The 10,944-nt window shown below is 33.4% G+C and overlaps 1 pseudogene; it reads right to left on the minus strand.

Annotated features, from left to right (window-relative positions):
- LOC127857431 (G-protein coupled receptor GRL101-like) overlaps positions 1-8,532 on the minus strand; it is a 42,355-nt pseudogene extending 33,823 nt beyond the window's left edge.
- Positions 8,533-10,944: the final 2,412 nt, after the last annotated feature.

Raw genomic sequence — 10,944 nt, forward strand, 5'->3', positions numbered from 1 at the left:
ATTTATATACTATATTTCGACTCGCAAGCATCGTATACAAGCCAACGCTCTGAATAAATATATATAAGTATACATATTAATTGCTATTGTAATAATGACTAAACTAACAGCTAAATTATTGATGGGTAACCTGTATTAACATCACCTTAATACTGTTAAGAAAGCGGTAGGTAAACTTAATTACCGATGAGCAATAAAACTAATGCAATTTAATGGCTGCTTTTATGGTTTGCAAATTTTTATACAAAAGGTAATGCAACACGTCAAATCAACATAAAACCAATAAAGACGTGTATGCATAATAAAATGCGCTTTTTCTGTTTTAAATGCAGACCAACAGCAAACATTAAACACCTGAGGTAAATCAATTGTTTTGTAGACTGGTGTAAATCTTTTTTGCAAACAATTTAGAACATCTTTGATATTTAATGGTTTCACATAAACCATGTTATTTTGTTTAACAATTGAACATCTGGAAAGAAAATGCATTCCCTTTGCATCTGCAAGGAAAAATAGAAACACATGCTTCATTTTGTAATGTTCGTTACCCTCATTACACTGGTAAACTTAAACAGGGCGTGCACTGTAACTAGTGAGCAGTACAGCTCAATATTATATCAGCGAATGTACTGAATTGAGCACAACTTCTATTTGAAACAGTCTAGAAAACAAATTGTAAATTAATTTCAAACAGAAAGATAGTACACAAACACCGCATTGCTTTGTCGTTTGTCATTTACATTAAAACAGATTTTACAAGAATTTCACGATTTTTTCGTTTTAAATGACTATATACATGTTTATGTCCCCCAGTCTATACTGGGGGAAATATTGCTTTTGCCCTGTCTGTTTATTGGTTTGTTTGTTTGCGTCAAACTTTAAAATTGACCACGACTTTTGCAATGTTAAAGATAGCAACTTGATATTTGGCATGCATATGTATCTCACGGAGTTGCACAGTTTGAGTGGTGAAAAATCAAGGTTAAGGTCACCCTTCAAGGTCAAGGTCAAATATATGGGAGGACATAGTGTTTCACAAAAAAACAACTTGTTTATTATATCTTTCTTCATATCTTATGTTCAAATTCGCTAAAACTAATATCGTTCACATAAACAATTAATAAGGTTTATTGGTTGATTGGTCCGTTTTATGATCACGTGCCTGGTATTGATCAATTACTTACAGTTAGTCTCGTCTGCCTGGGTTTCTTGGCAGTCGATAAAGCCGTTTCAGACTTTGTTCCGTGTGATGTAAAACCCATTCTCACATTGGAAATGCTCATCTGCAACAAAATAATTTTAACATTGATTTGCACAATTGTTTATTGTATGGAATTAATTTGCAACGGAATGCATCTGTATCGTAATCGCACGTTGTTAACGGCTGTGTTTCTGGCTTTGGTCGCCAGGATCATTTGACTAAAATACTTATAAGCCTATAACTAAATTTGACTAAATAAACGAATCCATGATACATTCAATTAAAGCATTCCTGACGTTAGAAAATGTCTGGTCTCGGTGCGCTTATGATAATTAAGGATTAAAATTGGCATACTCAAGGCTATGTTCATTCGATCTAGACAGAAATAAGCTTAGGTTTCTTGTCATTTTTCCCTGGGCTGTCAAGTGTAAGTACATAGATATAAGCAATAACTCATTTTACGATTCAATTATCGGACAGGATTAACAAGGACAACTGGAACAGGCAAGTTATCTTCAAAATAAACATTTCACACGGATCAAATCTATAAGCATAACTTGAAAAGTGTCCTATATTAACAATTCCTTTCAATTGTATTCGTGCAATACGTGCCAGAGCTTGACGATAGTTAAATATCAACATAGCAGTACTTTAATGGATCAATCTTATATATATTTAACCTGATTTATAAATGCCTTCATCGTCGCTCTAAGGTTACTGTGAGGAGGTGTATCAATTCCAAAATATAGAAAACTGCAAGACTTTCACTAACCGCAGTTTTCCTCGTCAATGCCGTCTTTACAATTCGCCACTCCATCGCACAGCTTCCCTTCCGGTATGCAGAGCTTGTAACTACAGGCAAACTCCGTGTAATAACACTCGCGGTACTCTGAAAATAGTAATCCGGTAATCATATATGAAGACCTTGTTACCAAAAGCACACTTTGTGTAAGAATACTTCTGGTTCTCTTAATCTAGTGCGGCATTAAGTTATTAAGAACTTGTTACTACATCGAAACTCGGTGTTTATTCGCTCAATGAACTGTAAAATAGTACTTAAGCAATCAAATAGCGTTTTTTACTACAGGCGAATTCCTTGTTTATTTACTCAATATACTGTCAAAAATAACACCTAAACAATCAAATAGCGAATTTAACTACAGGTTAACTGGGGTAATATCTACCGATATTTAGAAAATAATCCGGTAATCACCCATACATATCTTGTAACTACAGGCAAACACCGTGTAATAACAATCGCTGTTCTATGAAAGTACGGCAATACATGGGATATATCTTCTTTCTATTGTCAAACTCCTTGTAATATCACAAATAGTCAAATATTTAATAATTGAGAGCGTGTAACCAAAGAAAAACTACATGTAATAATACTTGCGGTACTCTGTGAATTGTCCAGTAATACAGGACAACGCCAACGATTGAATACCATTTTAGCTCAATTGGAATATGATTAAGATTTGTGGAAATGACTTGTCCTATTGTATGGCTTTTGTGAAATATCATATACAGCTTTCATAACATCTACTTTAAGAAAAATGACAAAGGTTTGGTTGTTATGAAACATCGTATGTATTTTTTTCAGTACTAAGTGCTTGTATAATAAAACTGCCATTCCAGGCGTCAATGGACGCCGAATAATGGAAAATGTAACGTGGCGGACTGGGAATCGAAACCGCGAACCTCGGATTTGTAGTTAGCTTTCTACTACATCAGCTAGCCGGATATTACTCACCTCACACGTTTCCTTCGTCCCTGTTGTCACCACAGTCGTCGTCATGGTTACATACATAGAGGCATACAGTAATGGTTCACGCACTTGCTGTGAGTGGGTGGACAGGTGTAGGTCTCTGCATAAGAAAATACAATCGACATAATAAAATAAAAAATTATTTCTTATTTGTGTTATTAAGATTGAACAAATCTGAGTTCTGATGCAAAGGAATTAGAATACATGCGCAAACAATCATATGCATGAGACTACAATTACGAGAAATAACACGAATTACATTAGAAAGGCGATAAATCAAAGGAATAAGTATGCAAGCACGGATGATCGTGCAAATGACAAAGGACCATACGGACAATACAAATATGTTTATTCTTATACTTGTGATATGACTTCTGCCGCTTTTGCAATATAGAAGGACGTTCAAATAAACACTATTGAACTAGTTGATACTACTTAGCTATTACTTTATTATTACTTTAATTTTTCTATAAAATAACTTTACTTAAGTAAGTCTTAAATATATCATTGTCGCATAAACAAATCATTAATTTTTGGCTGCATCATGCAAATTGAAAGATCATATTAATAATATAATTCTTTTTTTTCAAAACCAGAATAAATGCATACTCGTAATGTAAGATAAGAGCATTGATAATTTGACTTTTGCCCGTATCAAGTGCTTTTTGATCACAATATTAAAAATGACTCCGGTCACCACAATATAATTTCCAACTTAAAGAGCTGTTTTGTTTAAACGCAAACACGAACAAGCCTAAACACTCCCATTAGATCTTGATAGTCGTATCTGAACACAAGATCACAAAGTGCCCGGTGGTGACACCTGTAATTTTAAGTGTGAATGCGTAAAGTGTCGTCCCAGAATGCCTGTTCAGTCAACATAAGCGAACTAGGGACGACACTTTCCGCTTTTAAGATATTTTTCGTTTAAAAAATGCATATTCATAGCGAAAAATCCAGTTAAGGCAGAAAGTGTCGTCCCTGATTAGCCTTTGCGAACTGCTATTGGCACACTAGGTAAATTATTGTCTTGTGTTATTTTTTTTATCATTATTTCTAATGCGTGATTCAAATTCATAACCACCATAATTTAATTGCGCGTTCATGTAAGTGCTTCAAAAAACATACTATAAATATTACTCAATGGCGTAATTACTGTTAAGCGTGAATGGTAAAATATATTTTTTATCAGAACCTGAACCGTAACAACGGTATGGTTGTTATCGAACCACTTAAAATCCCTTCAACTCTTGAGACTGAAGTGGTCATTAACTCGACATTGAGGAAACATAGTCTTCAACATATTTTCAGATCCAGAGTGATTCTGGAGCGGAAACTTTAGACACTCAACGTCTGAAATCGTCACTTAACTGAACAGAACCTCAAATGGAAACCATTTAAAACGACTACACGACGAGAAACACTTTAACGAACCTTAATGGGCTTATCGCATCATTATTAGTATGCCTGGTTTTATGAGGATTTACATGAAGCGACTTTCACAGAGCGATTGTCCTAAGGAAATATTGGTTAGTTTACTCGCAAAATCGTGTAATTAAAAGTTAAATAATGCTATTTTTATAACATTTTTTTCTAAGGAGGTATTCTGTCAATATTTTGATATATTAAAGGGTAAAGACAACAATGAAAGTGACATCATTGACAAACATGATGGTGACATAGATAGGTAGGATTAATTTTATAAATTGGTACGTTACGAAAATGACATGGGAAGTTATTTTTGTATTAGTCACTTGAAATTATGTTCGACCAATCAAGATAACAAACGTCCACATAATGTTCTTCATTCTCTGCTAAAATAGCATCAATGCAAAATCATGTGTGAGTTGTTTTCAATCGAGTTAGCAGCTATCTCATTCACGTACGACCGCGTATTGGCCATATCCATCAAAGCCCATCTAGCATGTGCGTCATTTGAACGAACAACAATGCCATTCAAAGGTCAAGTGTAGGGCAAATAAAATGAGCAAGTCAGTTTAGCCTAGTGTTTCGAGAAATTGGCAATTCGTTTTATAAACATATACGACCTAAAGGAAAATAGCATGTTAGATCGAAAAAGATAGGAGGGGCGTCCAATTATGTCAGGCGAATACCTCATAGACAATCTGTATACTTAAAAGCAAATACTGATTCCACAATATATACTCTCTGGTCTTTATGTAAACCACGTTCTGGCAAAAAAATAGACCTATCACACATGCGTTAAATGTCGCCTTTGTTTAGCCTCTACTGTCCACATTACGCAAATACATTAAATCAAGTTTTCCCAGACCGGAGATCATCTTGTTCATAAGACAAGAGCCCAATTGCTAAATTTGACATGAATTGCTACACAATCTTGATCAAATATGAAGGACCATTTTTCAAAATATATCTCACAGAGTTTATCACAAATGCAAACGCAATTTCTACAGGTACTTATCTTCAAAAAATGCAAATACCATTGAATAAGATATGAAGTAAGAACAAAAGAAAACAAAAATATTTAAATTCTCAAATCACAAAATATTTAGCAAGCATTTCTAATGTTTACTGAATCTTGAAATATGTTGGATGAATCAATAGTTTCATTTGCAGTGTGAATTAAACAAACGCGGTTTACATTCCATGGCTTATTTAAGATTTACTGGGAAAATGCAGATATGCGAAGTTGAAAAGAAGTTTAACTAATAAGTTCCTTAAGTTACATCTTTGAAAATTGCTTGCTGATCCCATTACGATATAATCCGCTGCTATGATATTGAAAACATATTATGTTAAAAGCATTACCAATTGTCCTCAAGCTTTCACGCCTCCAGTGTTGACATTCGCCGAGCCGTCGCACAGAACCAACACGTCATACTATCAAGATTTACGTGCTTCCTTTAAGACATGTTTGAAATAAGAATTGTCGCAATAAGGATTCAATTTTCATGATATATATGATGCAGGAAATATTTTTTAGAATATGCACATTAATTGTACACAGCTGTCGCATCGAATGTACCATGTCGTAATAATAATATTTTACCTCCTTAGTTTCAGACATGTGTTCTTTTATTTCATTATTCGTAATATATCTTCATATAATAACTTATTCACGAGACGCAATATTCTACGGATGTACGCTTATGGAAATATATATGCTGATATGTAAATGATTTCGACAGTATTGGTGCTTAGTTATTTATCCGAAAATGCACACACACTCGAAGTTGCATTTTATGGGCATACATTTTTATTTTCTACCGTTCCATTTGTTTCGTTACATTCACTTTAGTCCTTACACAACACGAATAAACGGAATTAATGGGACGATTGCATTAAAAAGGTCCATTCTTTCATATGTTGTATCAGTTTATTATTTCGGAAACATTAATGAATGAATACTAATTGCATATGATCAAAATGTATACAACACTAATATATAAAGAATTGCATTAAGATAAACTAATATGTTTTATGCATGACCAGATACTATGAGCCGTGCTCTGTGAAAAGGGATTTTAAATGCATATGCGTAGAGTATCGTCCTAGATTAGCCTTTGCAATACGCACAGCGTAATCATGGACGGCACTTTCCGCCTTAACTAGAATTTTGGTATGAAGATACATTCTTAAAACGAGAAATATCGTAAAAGCGGAAAGTGTCGTCCCTGATAGGCCTGTGCGAATCGCACATGCTAATCTCGGTTATACTCACGCACGAATCCCGCTGTTCTTATAGCGAGGCATATTTAGTTTTGTGAACACTGGGCAAGATTTACCGCAGCCAATTTCCTCCTCCGAATTCTGACAGTCCAGTCTGGGTTTCTATCGCAACGCTTGATGACGACGTAGAATTGCACTGAAACTCATTTTGCAAACAACCTGAAATATGATATATAATAGTGTAGTACTTTTTAGATAAATACTCTATACGTTCGAATTTCTGCCGACAAATATTATTGCATAAGTACGCAGGTAACAAGGACCTGCCATATACTACAAAGTACAAATCTTTAAAAATGGACATGCATTATTTGAAGAACTCGACGCATTAAGAAATTAGCGCCGATAAAGTTAAAAAAGTCGTGTATTTTCTATTATATATAATCACAGTTCAGATTAATGAAACACGCAAATTAAGTATCATGAACATCAGAATAATACATACATTTACGGATTTAAAAGTAATAATATATAAATGATTAATAAAAACAAATATTATTGCATAACAACGCAGGTAACAAGGACCTGCCATATATTACAAAGTACAAATCTTTAAAAAAAGACACGCATTATTTGAAGAACTCTACGCATTAAGAAATTAACGCCGATAAAGTAAAAAAGTCGTGTATTTTTCTATTACATATAATCATAGTTCAGATTGATGAAACACGCAAATTAAGTATCATGAACATCAGAATAATACATAAATTTACGGATTTAAAAGTAATAATATATAAATGATTAATAAAAACACGCATGACGTGGAATCGTTGTTATCTTTTTTATAATTAACGACTTAATGATAAATTATCTATATCATACTAAAGGTCAATTTTATATTTGACATGTCAACTTTTTTCCTTAAATATAAACACTCTGAATCGAAGAAACACACACCTACAAATATGTACAGATTATCAGGCAAAAGAATCATATGTCGAAAGTTTAAAGAAAACGCGAAACAAAAAAATGAAGCTATTCGAAGTGTTTCAAAAATAACTGGAACTCTTCTAGAACGGTCTGAATGCATTCACGCATGTAATTAGCTGTAATGACAGATTGATTTGTTGTGGTAATTGACCATAAACCCTTTTAAGAAACATATACAACGTCAAGCAATGCTGAAGTCTTATGAATATATTGCTTTCAACGGTAGTTTAGTTCCAATTATTATTGGCATTTCGTCAGATACGTATTAAAAATCTGTTACAAATTATTGGACAAGACAATATGTTATAAATTGGACTTGAACTTTTATAAATTTCTTCCAACTAATGGAACAATGAACATTAACAAATTCATCAACATTTCAAATATTGTATAACCTATTAAAGCTTTCTAACAATTGATCCATTTGTCTATTTAAAAATAATTTCAAAACCAGAATATCCAAATGTTAAGCTCTTTTCACTCTTAAAATAACTATTCGGGTATGAATAAGTATATATAGGAATTCGTTTTATGTAATAAATAGCATTGTTCCATATTAAAGGTATGGGTAATTATAAACAATTTGAAACCAACGTTATAAGAGTTCAAAATAAACCAATACACAAATAAATTACAACAGGAAAAAATCCATTAAGATTTTAAGGTTATAAATTCTTGTTAACAAACGCAATTGTTTAAAGACAATTTACCAATTGGATATAGAATGCAGAACAAAACATACACCACCACAATGAACACAAAACTGATCGATGCTTTAATTATCAGTCTGGAAACGTTATCGCAACAAGTTTGGGGTTTAACTTTAGTTCAATTACTAACCGCAGTTTTGCACGCTCTTGTCTGCACCGTTGCTGCATTCACTGACCCCATTGCATTTCATGCCTACTGGTATGCATTCCATTGGTTCACTGGATCACAGAAACATAGCGTCGCCATGGCAACTAGGTGTCAGGTCCTCGGAAAGAGCCCGTGCAACTGAAAAACAAATGACTTATCATTACCATTGCCATGAAGACCAAATTAAAATATGAATGCATTTATTTAGGAAGCATTATACTTCATTTAAAACAGTTTCGTGTGCATTATGAATTTAAGAAGTTATAGTTTATGTTGCTTCTCACTAAATATGACGTATATGATGAAGCATCGAAGAAGAGTAAATTCATGTTAATAAATACTTCATTTTACTCTTCACATCGTTTTATATGCATGTTTAATAATTCGTCAATCGCAGCAATCTCCGAAAATTAATTTTACGAATGTCGATACAAAACGGCTTCTCACAAACAAAAGTCTGTTAAAATTTTCTACGCACATGATCGAGTAAAATATTCAACCGACATTTAGTAGCTGTCAACAAAATGAGAACAAAACATTGACGCTGACAAGTTCAGTTTTCTCTGCAAATATTACGATCCTTTTTATAGGCTTAATTTGTCATGCAAAGTTGATGCGCTACCATTGGGCCAAGCGGAGGTTCCCGGGGGATGATACTGATGAAAACAATGAATGCCTGATTGAATAATCTAAATAAATTGTGTGTTCTATTATCTTGCTTTATCTGCGTAGTTACCGCTAGCTTGAACAGGTCTTAGATGTTGATTTTTCAAAAGCAATTTTGGAGGAAATGGAAAAAAAAATATTTTAGTGAATCAATCCCACACTTTAAGCTTTCATCTTTGAGTCGTGGTTTTAAAATCATTATGAATGAAATGGTAACGAGGGGTTTGCTATTGTTTAACATATTTTGCCTCAACTAGCGTTGATATTGAATATTATGCAACAAAAGATATGTTATTTCCTTACATTTCAGACACAAACAAACGGGTAAACTATGTTTACTAAATAAATTAATCAATTCAGAGAGTGTGTAAATACCTAAACTATTAATTGGATAGTGTGTGCATACACAAAAAGACCTGCCGTAATATTTAAAACGATCTTTCCAGCAATGAATTCAAAACATTCGGGTGATTACGAGTACAAATTACGAGTAAACGTTTAAGTATTTGAATTGAAAGTATTTACCTATATTTGAATAACAAATATTAAATATTAAGAATTGATGCCTGTAATTATAAACCGGGACACTGAAGGCCATATCTCCTTTAACAGTTTTAATTCGCGTCAGAGGAAGATCTCATTTATTTGACACCGTTTGGTTTTCTTGTATTCTAACATACCTATGAGAAAACATACAACCACCGATTTATCTGCCAATATCAATGAATATGTTATTAGCACGCTTCATTTGGCCACTGGAGGTAAATAAAGAGTTGCTTCAGTGAATGTTATTCATGGACCTTAAACATATTCATCAGTTGATGGAATGAGGAATGCCTTTTCGGTTAGAATCACCAGATTCGTCTTTCATTTCAGAACATAATACCTGTTAATGTATAAACATTACTTTGTAATGTCAGAGATCCAATACATCGAAACCATTAAATCTTACTTAATAGACCACAATTGTGATGTTTATTCATGCGTTTGGATCTAAGGCCGGTTACAATAAACAGTTTTTTTTAAGCATATCATATAACTCTTGTTTATCAGCACTAAGAACGCGTCCTTACGCCAACTCATATATGCCGTAATTAACCTGACATAGGAGGAGATGAAACAATTGAGCGAACGCGAAGAAGAGAAAGAGATGAAACGGTGCAATGATTTCATTATTGATACCCACACATGTTTTGAGAAAGGCCATCGACATGACCATACATTGTAATTCGAAACCCGCAAATCTGGTCTAGTAAAAACAAGTTTTTTATACTTACACATAAATAGACACTGAATTGCAATTACATGGTATTGATACGAATCGTAGTTATACGATAATGATAAAGACCATGTCACCCATCAATGATGCAGCTGAAGTACGTTGTTTGCCATCATAAGAAGAACACATAGCCAATACCCAAAGGATGACTAATGATGGAAATAAGATAAGGTTCATCCAGAATATGCGTAGCCTAACTGAACAAAATTATAACGCATGTGAAAGTTTATTTAAATTATTTTAGCCATGCATCTGACACAAATGTAATCTATGCGTCTTTTTTTAAATAGTTCAATTCGGATAAAAAATGCAGATGGTGTATTTATTCTCATTTTCGTTTCCATTATCCGGGTGTACAAAGCTAGTTAAAACCCTATCGTAAACACACACAATAAATCACGATCCCATTAGGCGCTGTTCATTCCATTCGCTTATGGCAATTATTTGTCATTTTCAGACATGCTTCTGACAACGTTATTATTATCTCGTTTAACATTTTGTAACATTAACGTGTAATTTATGGTTTTCAAA

Source organism: Dreissena polymorpha, chromosome 14 (assembly GCF_020536995.1).
Source record: "Dreissena polymorpha isolate Duluth1 chromosome 14, UMN_Dpol_1.0, whole genome shotgun sequence".
Lineage (NCBI taxonomy): Eukaryota > Metazoa > Mollusca > Bivalvia > Myida > Dreissenidae > Dreissena > Dreissena polymorpha.